Genomic DNA, 15911 nt, shown 5'->3' on the forward strand with positions numbered 1-15911 from the left:
GTTAGGTTTTATTCCTCTTACGTGTTTTACAGGTGCTATGATATGTCTATGTTCCCCCTTAATTTGTATATTGAAATCCTAACCCTCAAGGTGAAGGTGAGATTAGTGCCCTTATGAACAAGACCTTAGCAAGATCCCTCCCACTTCCCTTATGAGAGATTATGGTAAGGGGAGGGGTAGTCTTTAAGGAGGTGGTTGGTCACCAGACCCTGAATCTGCCAGCACCTTGATCTTAGAATTCTCAGTCTCCAGAATTGTGAGAAATTTCTTTTGTTTATAAGCCACACAGTTTATGGCAATTTGTTATAGCAGCCTAAGTGACCTGAGACGAGGGGTGTATTTTATTTCCATTTAGACTTGCTATGTCTTTTGACTGACGGCTCAGGGCTTTGTTCAGAGTTGTTTCTGTGTGGTTGGCTTCTGATCCTGTGATCAAGTCAGCTAGATCTGGCAGTGATAGAACACAGTGGTTTCAGAGTTTCTCCCAGGTGAGTTGCTGAAGAACCAGAACAGATCCTTTGTCACGAGTCTTGGCACTTAGACAAAGCATATCTAAGTTGAGTTGGCTTCAAAATGAATTTTGTTAGTTTAGAAATTAATGTTTTTCTGTTGTTTTTTGCTTTCTTTAGTTACAAGTATTCTTTCCTTTCAAATGGTATCTAGTACGTTGTATTATTGAATGTGATCTAGTTGTATATGTAGTATTTTCAACTGTGTACATATTTTGTTTATTGAATTAAAGAGTAAGTTTGACTCAGGAGGCTGAGGCAGGAGGATTGAAAGTGTGAGGCCAGCCTGAGCAATTTAAGGAGACCTTGTCTCAAAATAAAATTAGAAAGGACTGGCAATATGGCTCAGTAGTAGTGTACTTTTCTGGCATGTTTGAGGCCCTGGGTTAAAAAACAAAAACTTCGAGTTTGAAAGCATGAAATTAGAATTCATATGGCCAGGTACAGTGACACATGCCTATAATCCCAGCTATTTGGGAGGCTAAGACAGGAGAATCACAAGTTCAAGGCCAGACTGGGCAATTTAGTGAGAATCTATCTCAGAATTAAAAAAAAAAAAAAAAATGCTGGGGGTTAGCCCGATGATAGAGTGCTTGCCTAGTGTGCCTGAGTCCCTGGGTTTAATCCTAGTGCTGTAAGGAGGAGAGAAATTAAAATTGATACCAGAATCTTTTTTTTTTTTTTTTGTGATGGTGAATCTCTAAAGTCAAGATTCTATTTATTTACTCTGAGAAACAGTAACACATAATGATATTCTGGTGTGTATCCTTTAACAATTAGATAATTTATGCATAAGAAATATTGTCTTTAATATTGTTTTTGGTCAGATTCTACCATATGTATCCCTATATATGTAGAGCTATTATTGATATGTGTAAAAATTTCAAGAATTCTATAGCTTCTTAAAGTAATTTCTAGCCTGATGATGAAATAGAATTAGAATTGTGAATTAAATTAGAATTCCTGCTTTTTAGTCTTTGCTTTTTTATTCTGTAATTATTGGGGGATTGTTATTTTATTGTGTAGACAATGGGAAAATTGTCTCTTTACCTACTTCCAAGGATTTAAATTTTCATGAATAAAGATTCTATGTAGAGCTGGGGATGTAGCTCTGTGGTAGAGTTCTTGCATGTAGAAGGCCCTAGGTTCAATCTCTAGCACTGAAAAAAATCCTATGTGAAGTGTGGTTGCTATTCACATAATTTAAAGCCATCTGCTATTTCTTATTACATTCTGATTATTTTTCATTTCTCTTTTTTTATTTGTTCTTTTTATAATACATGACAGTAGAATATATTTTGGCAAATTATACATACATAAGGTATAACATTCTATTTAGGATCCCACTGTTGTGGTTGTACATGATTCGGATTTACCCTGGTTGTGTATTCAAATACAAGGCTAGGAAAGTTATGTCAATTAATCCTACTCTCTTTCTTCCTCCCCCCACCCTGCTTTGTTTACCTTTGTCTAATCCAATGGATTTCTATTATTCCCCTCTCCAAACTCCCTTGTTTTGGGTTAACATCCATAAGTCAAAGAGAACATTTGGCCTTTGGTTTTTTGGGGATTGGCTTATTTCACTTAGCAAAATATTCTCCATGATGCCATTATTCTTCTTTATGGCTGAGTAATATTCCATTGTGTATATATACCATGTGTTCTTTATCCATTCATTTGTTGAAGAACACCTAGGTTGTTGTCATAGCTAGGCTATTGTGAGTTGAGCTGCTGTAAACATTGATATGGCTGCGTCACTATAGTATGTTGTTTTTAAGTCCTGTGGGTGTAGACTGAGAAGTGGGATGACAGGGTCAAATAGTGGTTCCATTCCAGGTTTTCTAAGGAATCTCTATACTGCTTTGTTGAACCCATTTACAGTCCCACCAACGATGTATTAGAGTACTTTCTCCCCACATCCTTGTCAACGTTTATTGTTTTCAGTATAATTAACATTCTGATGGAGTAAGATGGAATCTCAGTGTAGTTGATTTTGTTTTTGTTTTGTTTTTGTGGTGCTGGGGATTGAACCCAGGGCCCTGTGCATGCTAGGCAAGCACTCTACCAACTGAGCTATATCCCCAGCCCCTCAGTGTAGCTTTAATTTGCATTTCTCTAATTGCTAGAGATGTTGAACTTTTTTCATGTATTTTTTGACCATTCGCATTTTTTCTTCTGTGACGTATTTGTTCATTTCCTTTGGCCATTTATTGATTGGGTTATTTATTTTTCTGGTGTTTTTTGAGTTCTTTGTATATCCTGGAAATTAATGCCTTATCTGAGGTACTAATGGTAAAGATTTTCTCTCGTTCTGTAGGATCTCTGCTCACGGTCTTGTTTTCTTTGCTGTGAAGAAACTTGACAGAAATAGAAAGAGCAATTGTGAAATTCATTTGAAAAAATAAGAGGCCCAGAATAGCCAAAGCAGGCTTTAGCAAGAAAAGTGAAGCAGGAGGCATCACAATATCAGACCTTAAATTATACTACAAAACTATAGTAACAAAAACAGCATGGTACTGGCACCAACAGACATGAAGACCAGTGAAACAGAATAGAAGACACAGAGACACACACACATAAATATAGTTGTCTCATCCTAGACAAAGGTGCTATAAACAAATTTTGGAGAAAAGGTAGCCTGTTCAACAAATGGTGCTGGGAAAACTGGAAAATCCATATGTAATAGAAGAAATTGAACCCCTATATCTCACCCTACACAAAATCAACTCCAAGTGGATCATGGACCTAGACTTTAAATCAGAGACTCTGCACTTACTGGAAGATAAAGTAGGCCCAACTCTCCAACATGTCAGCTCAAGAACTGACTTCCTCAGTAAGACTTATAAAGCACAAGAAGTAAAATCAAGAATCAATAGATGGGATGGTATCAAACTGCAAAGTTTCTTCACAGTAAAAAAAAATCAAGAACGTGAACTGATTCTTAAGTAAGTCAAATCTTGATATTTATTTCTTTTTTAAAAAAATATTTTTAGTTGTAGATGGACACAGTACTATTTATTTATTTATTTATTTATTTATTTATTTATTGTGGTACTGAGGATTGAACCAGTGCCTCACACATGAGGGGCAAGCACTTTACCACTGAGCTACAACTCCAGACCTAGGTACTTATTTCTTAAGCAGATTTCAAATGGAAGGATAAAGAGAGCCAGTTGGGATATCAAATTGTTCATTAAAACTTTTAATTATAAATAAAGTTTAAAAGTTTGAACTTCTCAGTCCAAGGTGGTGATTCACCTTGCACCTTCTTACCAGTTTTTTTTTGTTGTTGTTGTTGTTGTTGAAACATTCCAAATATATTCTTAGTTCCAAATCATAGAACTAAGAAGGCACAAAATTTATATTACCCTTGTGGAATGAAAGAAAGGTCTCATTCACAATGTCATCATGTTAAAGAGCTTTGAAACAGTAAAGGTAAAAGCAGAGGGAGGGTGACAGCTTGCTAGTTGCCAGCCAGCACAATTGCAGAAAACTTGCTTAGAAGGTTGGTCAGAGAATTTGTCCCTCTTTCTGTATATCTAGGAACATATTCAGGCTGATTGGTGGGACTGGAGACAAGAATAGGAACAACAATGTCAGTAGGTAATGTCTCTGTCTCTTAGCATGGGTGGAGGTTAAGGAGGAGGGAGCCAACTCTCCCGGGTGTATCCTGTGTGCTGTATCTGCAGGGTCAGCAGGAGTCACCGTGGAAGATGAACCTTAGGAGTGAATGGATAAGAGAGGTTGAGTAATCAAAAAGTAGCTAGGAACTGAAGAACTATCAGAAGACCAAAAAGAGGGCTTTCTTATTTTTGGGGTATTTTAATCTTAAGGAGTTAATCAGACAAATATATAAAACTATTCATTATAGCATTGTTCATAATATTAAAAAGCACATATAATGTTGGAATAACATACATATACTAAAGTATATTTTATACTCAGACAATGCAGTACTAGGCATCCGTGAATACTGCTGATGTGGCAGATGTTTAATAGAAAAGTTGACATTATGTTAAGTAGAAAAAAGGCTGGTTTCAAAACTGTACAGTTTTGTGTTCCTATTTGAAATATTATGTTTGTACACATACATACGTAGATGCGATTTGAAACTGAGGCATCAAAAAGATTTATTTAATCCATGTTTTGCCATTTATTAGCTGTCTGACTTTGTATAAGTTAATTAACTTCTTAGCCTCCTCAATTTTTCCACTGTGAGAGAGATGTAAAATAGTGCCTTCTGTTAGAGCAAAATAAGGGAAAGAAGGCAGGAGTGGGGCAAAATAGGATATCACAAAGATATAGGGAAGATCAATGGCGTATAAGGAGATTGAGAGGGAGGGAGGAGGAATAGGAAGGGGAAGGAAATATGCAATGAATTTAATAAAATCACATTATATGCATATATGACTATGCCACAGGAGATGTCATCTTTATGTATATGTAAAATGTACCAATCAAAAATAAATAAATGAGCAAAAGCAAGATCAATAGAGTAGAGGAAGGAAAACAGGGGAAGGGAGGGAAGGAAAGTGGGGGACAGCGATTGATATCAAGTTCCATGCATGTATGATTTTTGTCAAGATGAATCCAGCTACTGTGTGTAACTGTAATGCTCTAATTTTTTAAAAAAATAGTGCCTTCTGGCTGGAACTGCAGCCTTCCAGTAGTTTACCAAATTGACAACACAAAGGGAAAGAGGAGAGGCATCTGCTATTTGTTCTTCAGACCGTTAAGAGTGGGAATTTTTCCTTTGGCCACATACATATGAATCTGCAAAAAAGGTGATATTGTTGACATAAAGGGAATGAATACTGTTCAAAAAGAACTGTCCCACAACTGTTACCATGGCAGGAATGGAAGAGTCTAAGGTGTTGTCCAGTGTGTGGTTAGCATTGTAAATAAACAAAGGCAGGATTCTTGCCAAGAGAATTAATGTATGTATTGAGCATATTAAGTACTCTTTAAAACCAGGATTGCTCCCTGAAACACATGAAGGAAAATGATCAGAAAAAGAAGGAAGACAGAAGAGAAAGATACCTCGGTTTAGCTGAAGTACCAACCTACTCCACAGAGAAGTGCATTTTGTGAGAACCAGAAGAAAGAAATCTGTGCTGCTGGAAACTATACCCTGTGAATTCATGACAGAATGGGTGTAAAATAAATAAATAAAAGCCCCTGTGCTGTTAAAAAGAAAGTACCTACCACAGTTGTTTTGAAGATTAAATGGAATAATGTGTCTGTGTTGCTTAGCATGGTGCCTATATAATCTGGTAATAAAAACATAATAAATAGTAGCTCTTTTGTCACAGTGATTGCTATTATTTTATATATATATATATATATATATGCATATGCAAAAGTTTTGGAGATATTTAGGTTGGTTGGATTACAGGTGATTTGTATTTTTCTTTGTGGTTTCCTGTATTTATGATTCTGATCATGTATTGAACACTTTTTTTTTAATAATTTAAAAATGTTTAAAATTTTCTGTGTGCGCAAGTCATTAACATAAGATATACCAATTAAGCGAAAATTACTCATAATAAATGAAAGATTTATGACTTCTAATATAAATTTCATCATTCCGTTTAGAGTTGCACCACCATTTTTGAGTATATAGGAAATCTGTAAAGTTAAGGCCAATAGAAACACAGTAGTGTAATTAAAACTATTACAAGTAGAATTCCTACAAGTAGAATTATAGTTTTAATCACATTTACATCTGGGAAGACAACATAGTATATACACTGAGTTCTGTTTTAACTTGCATCCTTGGTGTTTTGGGCAAAGACAGTACACATTGCTATTTGGACTATTTTGTTTTGTTTTATGATTGCTTATTTCTGTGGTTCAAATTCAGTAGCTCTTTTTAATAGTGATTTCAGTAATTGGAAAAGCTGTAAACATCTCTTTGGAGTGTTACTTTGGTAGATAGTTTAGGTTTTGTATTTCTAAAACTTAGGACAGTAGTCTTTTTTTAATTTGACTTTGTTTTGAGTCTACAGTATATGTCAAGTTTGGTTCTAGGCACTGGAGAACAATAAGATAAATTTTTAAAAGGGTTCCAACCCTTAGATGTAGTCTGGTCAGGGAGAGAAGTAAACAACTAAAACCTCAGATGTTATATTTGTGTGACAGTGGGATATCAGTGAATACCTGGTCAGTATTTTGAGAGGTTAGTTGAAGTTGAGAGTGAAAAGTGGCCTATAGGAAAAGGCTTCATAAAAGACTGGAAGCTTGAACTGAAGCTTAAAGGTATTTGCAGGTTGAGTTAAAAGCCTTTTTGGCAGCAGAGCAGGTAAGTATGAGGCAGCCTGGTGCACTGGGCAGCCTAGAGGTGATTTGATGTTGCCTGAGGTAGGATGCAAGCAAAGTCAGCCAGTGTGAATACTGGAAGATTAGGTCAAGGACCTTCAGTGTTGATACTTTGAAAAATATTTTTAGTTTTAAAAGAAACTTTTAGCTGGGTGTGGTGGCAACGCACCTGTAGCTCCAACTACCTGGGAGGCTGAGGTGGGAGGATCACCTTGAGCCCTGGAGTGCAAGACCAGCCTGGGAAACATGGTGAGATCCTGTCCCTACAAAAAGAGAGGTTGGGGGAGGGGGAGCAACTTCTGACACGGTGCCATTATTATGTTTGATCATATATTTTAAAAAGTGCTCACATTTCAATTGATTCCATAGATTTAGAATTGAGATGTTCCAAACCATGGGTATTTATATGAGATCATGGTTTGGTTTGGTTTCTAATGATGTGGATCTTACCATATTGCTTACTTACCAACTGATAATGTTCGTAACCCTTGATTTAAAGAACATCCTCTTGGGCCAGGCATGGAGGCTCATGCTTATGATCTCAGTGTCTTTTGAGGGATCTTTCAGTTGTTGCTGCTGCTTCATTCACCATTCCCAGTTTTGCCCTCTCTTTATCACCTTACCTTTACCGTCCTCTGACTTTTACAGTGTCATTTTGACGCTGCTACAAGGAACCTCTTTAAAGAGTTTGTGAGTTGAACAGTTAAGGAAGGGAGAAAGCTGGGAAAAGATGGCAGGTTAGTAGCTATTTTATTCTACTTTCTTGCTAATATGGAGGCCATTCTATTCCAAATCTTAGTCCTACATTGCTTGATTTTTTTTTTCTCTACTCATTTAAAAAAATTTTTAAAAAACCTTCCATCAATTAGATATTCATTTGGGCTAAAACTAGCAAATCTTGGAAGGGTCATATGTGAAATCTTATTTTCTCTATGGGTTCTTTTGTCTCCATATTTAACAAATGTTGAAGTCTTTCCTGTTATGATAAAGAAAAACAATATAAAACCACCTCCATGAGCCCATAATGCCCTTGCATTTGTAGCCAGGTGGTTTCTCTTCACCATTAACTATCAAGGGCAGTTAAGCTTTTCTTCTAAATGTGGCTTTGTTTCTACTTTCAGATTAGTTAAAAAAATATTTAAGTGCCCATACATGGCCAGGCTTGTTGAGTACAAAAAATAACAATGAATAAGACAGACATGATATCTATCTTCCTGGAATTTAAGGTTTCAGGGACAAGAAATCTTCTAAGCTTCCTAAATACCTCCAACAAAGGATGACAAATCCAATTAGTCTTTCTCTTTAACACTTGAAATTCTCTGTTCTCCCTTCTTGGAGAAAGGATACTTTCCTTCATTTTCATTACAATAGCCTCTCCTGAGAGAAGGGGTCTTCTACTTCTCTGAGCAGCTATTCTGAGACTGTGTGATCCTTTTTCTTTTAAAGGTCTCTTTGGGCCCTTTAGTGTTTTCATTTCCCATAGAGATCTGTACTAATTGCCCTTCTCATGTAAAACCACTTTCTGGGCAATCTCTTCTCTATATTTACCTCCAGTTAATCACTTTCTGCTGAACTCCAGATCCAGATAACCAGGACCACCATCAGTATGCCCCATGAACATCTCAAATTCATCATGTCTGATACTAAAATCAACATTTCTCCCCACCTCAAACCTTGTAATGCTTATCCTTGATTCTCAACTCTACTTCTCTGTCATACAGTATCATTGGCCCTCTATTAATTCGTAAATCCTATTGGTCTCTTTTTCCCTCTTCCCCCCACCCCCCATGCCCTCTTTCTTTCCTTATTGCTGTGACCATATTAGGTGCTATCTTTTCTCCCCCTTCTCTTTCTGTCTTAAACATATTGACCACCTGGCTTCCAGAATTAGCCTTTTTCTGTGGTCAACCTACTTCCTGAATAACTTTTTTTTGGGGGGTGGTGGTGGTACCGGCGATTGAACTCTGGGGCACTCAACCACTGAGCAACTTTTGACTTCTGGGGTAACATGAGGACTTAAAAAGACAACTAAAAGGATTTGTTGATGTGTTGATGATATTCATATATGGAATGACCATACAATTTACTAAATAGTTAATATAAGTGTATATATACTTTATATAAATTTACATATACTTTATATAAGTGTATGTATACTTTATATAAGTTTACAATTTTATATATACACTTTATGTAAATGTATATGCACTTTATATAAGTTTTAATAAAGTTTATATATGTAAAAACAATAGTATATGTACCAAAAAAGATATAAGAGATCATTTACTAAATTCTAAATGAGTGCTATAGGATTTGGAGAGAAAGAGATCATTAAGAGCAAGGCCTTAATGAATGGAAAAGTACAAAGGAAGTAAAAAGCAGACAAAGATTGGTTGAGGGTGGGTTGGATAAAAGGGTGAAAAGTGATATTCAACCTTGAATCTATGGATAATAATAAATATAGTTTATTATTTATTATACAGTTATCTAATACATCTCGTTAAGTACATGCAGAACTTGAAGTCAGAGAGAAAACTAGATTGCTGCAAAATATAAATAGCTTTTATATAGCTATAATATTATTATACAGTATATTAAAGGAGAATTTCAGGGGCACTTTTTAGGTAAATGCTATACTGTTTTCTATGGCAGTCCATTTCTTTCTGATGAGTATCTCTGACTGCCTCGAGTGGGTAACTTTCTTGACTTAAGTCGAATAGCTACTGTTTATCAAGAATTTACCGTAAGCCAGGCATTCGATGTAGATTATCTCATTTAGTTCTAATAGTCTTATAAATAGTGATGATTATCAGAGTAATAACTGTAATTTGTCAAGTGCTTAATCTGTTTCAAGCATTGAGTTATATGCTTATCTCCTTATATTCATTTATTCCTTACAGAATCTGTGTGTATGTTTGTAAGGTAACTTGATTTCCGTCATACTGCTGTACGCCAGGACTCTAAACTTATCTGTGAATTCTAAAATCTGTTATTTTTGCATTTTGTGTGCTGCTACAGTATCACTTCTACTGGGTGGCAGTGGGGAACACTGACCTCTCTGGAGCTTAGTAGTGGCACTGAAGTAAAATAAAGCAAAAAATTTGGAGCCACTTTGAACCAGGGCTGGGTTAATGTCTTTATAGACCCCTTTTCAGAGTATGAGTGCCACCTGCTGGAAGGTTACAATGTATCTGTTGTACTTGTAATGACCAGCTTCTAAAAGACCTGTCGGGTGAAAATGTCAAGTTACAGAATGCCGATTCTTAAATTACAGTTTTAGGATTACGGAGGCATTTAAGAATTAGGAAGATATCCTAATATACAGTAAAATACCTTACTTCATTTATTTTTTAGTTCTTTGGGAGGGGAAGAGAGGGTGTTCTACATTTAAAAAAAAAAAAAAAAAGGATATACTCAGTGCTTACTTTAAAATAAAGTCATTGACACTGTTCTCACCAGGGGGAAAGATTGATGGTCATATGAATCATACTGTTATTTTTAAGAGATTAAACAAGAATAGAAAATTGAATTACTTTGAGGTGAGTTATTAAAGTGTAAATGGATTTAGAATCCCCTTGAAAAAGGAATCTGGAACCCATGGGGGCATCATAAACTTGGAGAACAGAAAGTGGAGAATAAAAGAGGAAGAAAGATGAGTGGATAAAAATAAAATTCTGGAATTTTTAGTTTAGCAAAAGAATTTCTAATGAATTAGGATCCTAAATAGTACCTTAGAGAAAAAAAAGTTTTAGGATTCTAACTTTACATTATTATATGTTACATTACTGTATTTTTTATACTCTCTTACATGGCTTGAAAAGGGGGTCAATAAAACATTGGCATGTACATTGAATATTCTTCATTATACTTCATTGGGATATGCTACCATGCTGTTTCTGGCACAGGAAAATGTTAGCATTTAGTGTGGGTTACAGGAAAATCATGGTCTACTTAACTGCTGTTTAAATAGGATTAAACCTATTTGTAGTTGTATGATGTCACGTTGAACAAATATTGAGAGACAAGAGGTTAAAGTCCAATGTAAAATTTGATTTTGCCAAGATAGGGAAACTCATCATGACCTTGCATTGTGAACCTTCTCAGATAACTGCATGACACACTGAGATAGTAAGATGGTATCCTCTTTGGTGGGTGCATTTCTGCAGGGAAAGACTTTCTTTTGGGGTGTGCATTTGTGTTTTTTAGAATCAGGAGTAATGTTCATGGTAGAAAGCTTGTTAACAGAAAAAAATGAAAGAAATAAAAATCTCATATTTTATACACACAAATAACTACTATTAGTATTTCGGTTTGCTTCCCATTTTACATTTTATAGCTTTTATATTGCATCACAACATTATAGCATGAGACTTTTTTATGTAATTGAAAACTTTAAGTGGCTGTATTTAAGGCTACAATATTGGATATACAATATTTACCAGTTTTCTTATATTGAACATGTAGGTTATTTATTGTTCACTTGTTTTAGTAATTATGGTAAAAAAGTTTGCTTTTTTGTTGTTTGTTTAAGTAAATAGGAATAATGAATATATTCTTGTTATAGTTTGGACCCCTCGAAGGTTCCTGTGTTGAAGACTTCGTCCCTAACCTGTGGTGCTATTGGGAGGAGTGGAATCTTTAGTAGATGGAGTCTACTAGGAGGAAGTTAGGTCATTGGGGACATCCGTTTGAAGGGGATATGGGGACCACAACATCTTCCTCTCTTTTTGTTTTCCAGCCAGCATGAGATAAACAAGCCTCTTCTGCCATGTGCTTCTGCCACAATATACTGTCTTTCCATAGGTCCAAAGCAACATGGCCAGAGACAAAACTTTTGAAACCATAATGCAAAATAAACTTTCCACTTTTTAAGTTGATTATCTTATGTATTACATTTGTGGTAGAGGAGGTGTTAATTGAGAGAGCTATTCCTTTTTAGACCTAAAATAAATGTGAATAATTAAATGTCCTTGCAGTTACTATTTTGAGTGTAATCTATTCAACTGTTAAAAGCAAAATCATTCAGAACATCTTTTGAAAGCAACTAATTTCTGAAAGGGTAGCAATATTTTGTTACAAGCCATTTACTGGTTTGTTTTGTAAGGTACGTTCAGTAGATTTAATTCATTTGACAAATAGCGAGTACTTAATTAGTGCTAGGTATCATTTTAAGCACTGAGAACTTAAAAAGCACAAAATTCTGTCTTTGTCAAGCTTAAATGTAGATGAAGAGAGACGGCCAGTATATAACTTGTGAACTATTTCATGTCAGTTCAAGTGAGATATTTGTTTAATGAGTATTAAAGGATAATATTTGAAAATGTAAAGTTACATTATACAGGTACAGAATGAACACATTTTAAAAAATTTTATTTAACTTTTTAAATGAAGGAACCAAGCCAATTTTATAACTTCTTCAAAGGAGAGTTCTTAGAACAGACATAGATCAGGAATATTAAAATTAATATGCAAAATTGAGGCAAAACTTGCTTCTTCCATGAAGGGGAGACCCAGTGAACCTCTACTGAACAGCACAGAATTTGCATGCCTATAGACAAGAATTATTCTGCATTGCTTCCAGTTACCTATAATATACGGGTTGTGAAGTAGCTTCCATGGAATCAGAAGTATCTAAAACTGACATGAGTCCTTGACAAAGTATTTTTCTTCCATTAAAGTAGAAATCTTCCTATTTGAGTTAATAGAAAGCTTTGGTTTTCTGAGTTCTTTAGGATTGTAGATAAGGGGTATAAATCTGTAGTATATTTGATAATGGTAGTATGTGCTGCAAAGAAAAGGTTCAGAAGAGTGGTTACACTTTTAAATAGAAGGGCAAAGAAAGTCTTAAGAGGTAACACTAAAAATAAAACAGATGAGGTTTTTGAGTAAATGAAATGATGGGGTTGCTATTAAAAGGGAATAGTGAGTAAGTGAGGTAGAGATCACAACTTCTGTTTTGGCATTTAGATCTTCATGTAGAGATGTTGGTCTAGTTGGATACACAACTGGAGTCTAGGGAGGACACAAGGGCTAGAAATAAACATTTGGGAGTTAATGCATTTGGTGACATTGATATTTAGTGACTTATAGGCCTATAGAGTAGAAAAAGCATAACAAGGCATGGAAAGGATATTGCTAAATAAGAAAATACTCTTCCTCCATGTATGTCATATTAAAAGGTGACGTATATGGCAGTTCTTCAAAAATTAAATAGATCTAACAATTTCATTTCTAGGTGTAAATAAAAAATAATTGAAAGTGAAGATTGAAAGATATATGTATGTCAGTGTTCAAAGCAGCCAAAAGGTGAAAATGACCTAAATGTACAATGAGGGATAGTTATATATGTACCTATGTACAATGCAATTATGTACCCTTCAAGTGGACTGAAACTCTTATATGTGCTATAACATGAATGAACCTCAAAAAGATTATATGAGGGGAAAGAAGCTAAATACAAAAGAGCAAATTCTATATGATACTTCTTACATGAGGTACCTAGAAGAGTTGAAAACAGAGACACAAAGTAGAATATGGCTACCACAGTCTTGGGAAGGAGGGAAACAGGAAGGTTTTAATGGTCCTAAATTTCAGTTCAGGGTGATGGAAAAGTCTGGAAATGTATAGTGATGGATGCATGATAATGGAAAATGTACTTTAATCGCACTATATCATATACTTAATAATGATTAAAATGGTGAATTTTATGTTACACACATTTTACCACAATGAAAAAGGTGACCAAGAAATAACATGCAGCTATAAAAATGAGCAAGAAAGATTTCTATATACTGATACTGTACTGGTAGTGAGAGAAGTCTATAAAAATGGGTACAGAACAGTGTGCATATTTTATAATATCTCTTATGTAATTGAGGATAAAATATATATTCATATTTGCTTTTATTTGCATAAAGAAACATTGGAAAGATTAACAAGCAACTAGTAAAAGTTTTCACCCTGAGGAAATGCAAGGATTAGTAGTGAGATATCTCCATATATATCCTTTATGTGCTTTTGATTTTGGGGGGTTGTGGTACCGGGAATTGAATTCAGGGACACTCAACCACATCCCCAGCTCTATTTTGTATTTTATTTAGAGACAAAGTCTCACTGAGTTGCCATGCTTTTGCTGAGGCTGACTTTGAACTTTTGATCCTCCTGCCTCAGCCTCCCGAGCTGCTGTCACCATGCCTGGCACTTTTGATTTTTTGAATGACATAAATGTACTATTTATTCAAAATAATTTTTAACATGGGACTTAAAATGGATTTATTGTAGAAAGACCAACAATTTGTAGTTACAGAGAAACAATCTTTTAGAAGCCATGGTTAAATATTGCTACATGTGATACCACCTCTACCAGACAAGTGAGGTCCAGGACTCAGGGGTCTGTGCCAGTGTTTGGTGTTTCGGGAGTCTGATTTAGGTGCAGAAGTGGAGTTTCACCTTCCCATTATACTTCAGGCTACAAAGAGAACATATTTTGGGTAGAGACTTAAAGGCAAACACTTTATCAATACCAAGGAGTCACAAAGAAAGTGACTGGGATAAGACCTCTTACCAGGGCCTAGCGGCTCCAAAGCTGGCCACCATAATGGGGTCATTAAATGTTACTTGACAGAGTCAGAAAGCTTAAAGCATTCAAAACTAATAAACTTTCTGGGTATACGTCTGCATCCTTCCAAAATGCAACTAGTTAGGAGCATATTTGTCTAACACTTGCTTCTGAAGTAAGAAGCAGGATTGCATAACATATCTTAGGCAGTAGTAGCTGATAGCTGAGCACCTGCTTTCCCTATCTCCATACCCAAGGGAGTAGGACTACTCATGTCTTCCCTGGTCATTTCCCTTCCAGCTTTTCCTTTCCCACCTAGACCCAAAAGGAAATATGGATAGAACCCTGAGGCAGCCTGTGAAAAGTGGATGATGGACTAGGGCTAGCCCAGCACACCTGAGCTCTTACCAGTTAGTTGTGTCCGATGGCATGTGGGTTGGAGGCAGAACCTGGGGAGTCATATCCTGGAATCATGCCCAACTTAAAACTGGCAGAGCACTTTCAGGCAAGGTTGTTGAGATATAGATGATCAGAAAGAGCTCAAGTACAGAACCAAAATGAGACAATTGAGATAATAGTTAATCTGTCACTGAAAATAGTAAAGAAATAAATACTGGGAAGTTTATAAAAATTTCAGAGAGGGAGTTCAGATGTTTTTTTAAAATGATTCAAGTACAGGCACTTAAAGTACATTTTACTCATTTCAAGTTATTTGAATAGGTAAGCAATTTATTTTTCTTTGCCTCATTGATCTATTTATGTCTGTCTTTCCTACTGCATTGTGGGAATTGAAGATAAAGACTTTGTTCTAGTGGAAAAAAACATGGACTTGGGAGTCAGGCAGATCTGTTTAAATCTAAACCCCTTCTCATCTAGCTGTTGGTCAAATTATTTTTATCATATTGAACCTCAGCTTCTTTGTGAAGTAGAGTTGTTATTAGAATTTAATGATAAAAACATTTGTAGATAATCGTCTTGTATATAAAAAGTGGTCAATAAACAAAACAAAAAAAGAAAAAGTTCAATAGAAGTTTTCTTCCTTTTCCCTTTTTTATCTTTCCCAGAGGTTTGTATTTAAAAGACATAAAAATATTTATCAAATTGAATATAATTGCTGTCTACCTTATTAAATCTGAACTCTGATTTATGGACAATCTGAGGAGGGCATATTTATAAGGCTTTTACCTTGAGCAGTTAATGTCATCATTACTAAATATTTTATCAAGCAACTGCCTGTTATATGCCAAATGCTAAAATTTCACTTGATAATCTGATCTATCTTCCCTTGTTACTGTTAGAACATAGCTGTGAAGCTTGCACTGTGAAGACCTATTCTTTTTTTTTTTTTTTTCTGTTTATAGGATCTCTTCTGTGTTATCTTTCTGTCAATGTGACAAACAGCTGAGATAATCAACTTAATAAGGGCAAAGGTTTATTTTGGGTTATGGTTTCAGAAATTTTGTTCCATGGTTGCTTGGTCCTGTTGCTTTGGGCTTGTGGTTGGTGGCCCAGTATTTTATAGAGGA

General features: G+C 35.4%; 1 protein-coding gene across 1 annotated transcript in view; it reads left to right on the forward strand.

The window, feature by feature from the left end:
• Window positions 1-15911, forward strand: part of CDK19 (cyclin dependent kinase 19) — a 155243-nt gene that overhangs the window by 76160 nt on the left and 63172 nt on the right.

This window comes from Sciurus vulgaris (assembly GCF_902686455.1).
Source record: "Sciurus vulgaris genome assembly, chromosome: 7".
Classification (NCBI taxonomy): Eukaryota; Metazoa; Chordata; class Mammalia; order Rodentia; family Sciuridae; genus Sciurus; species Sciurus vulgaris.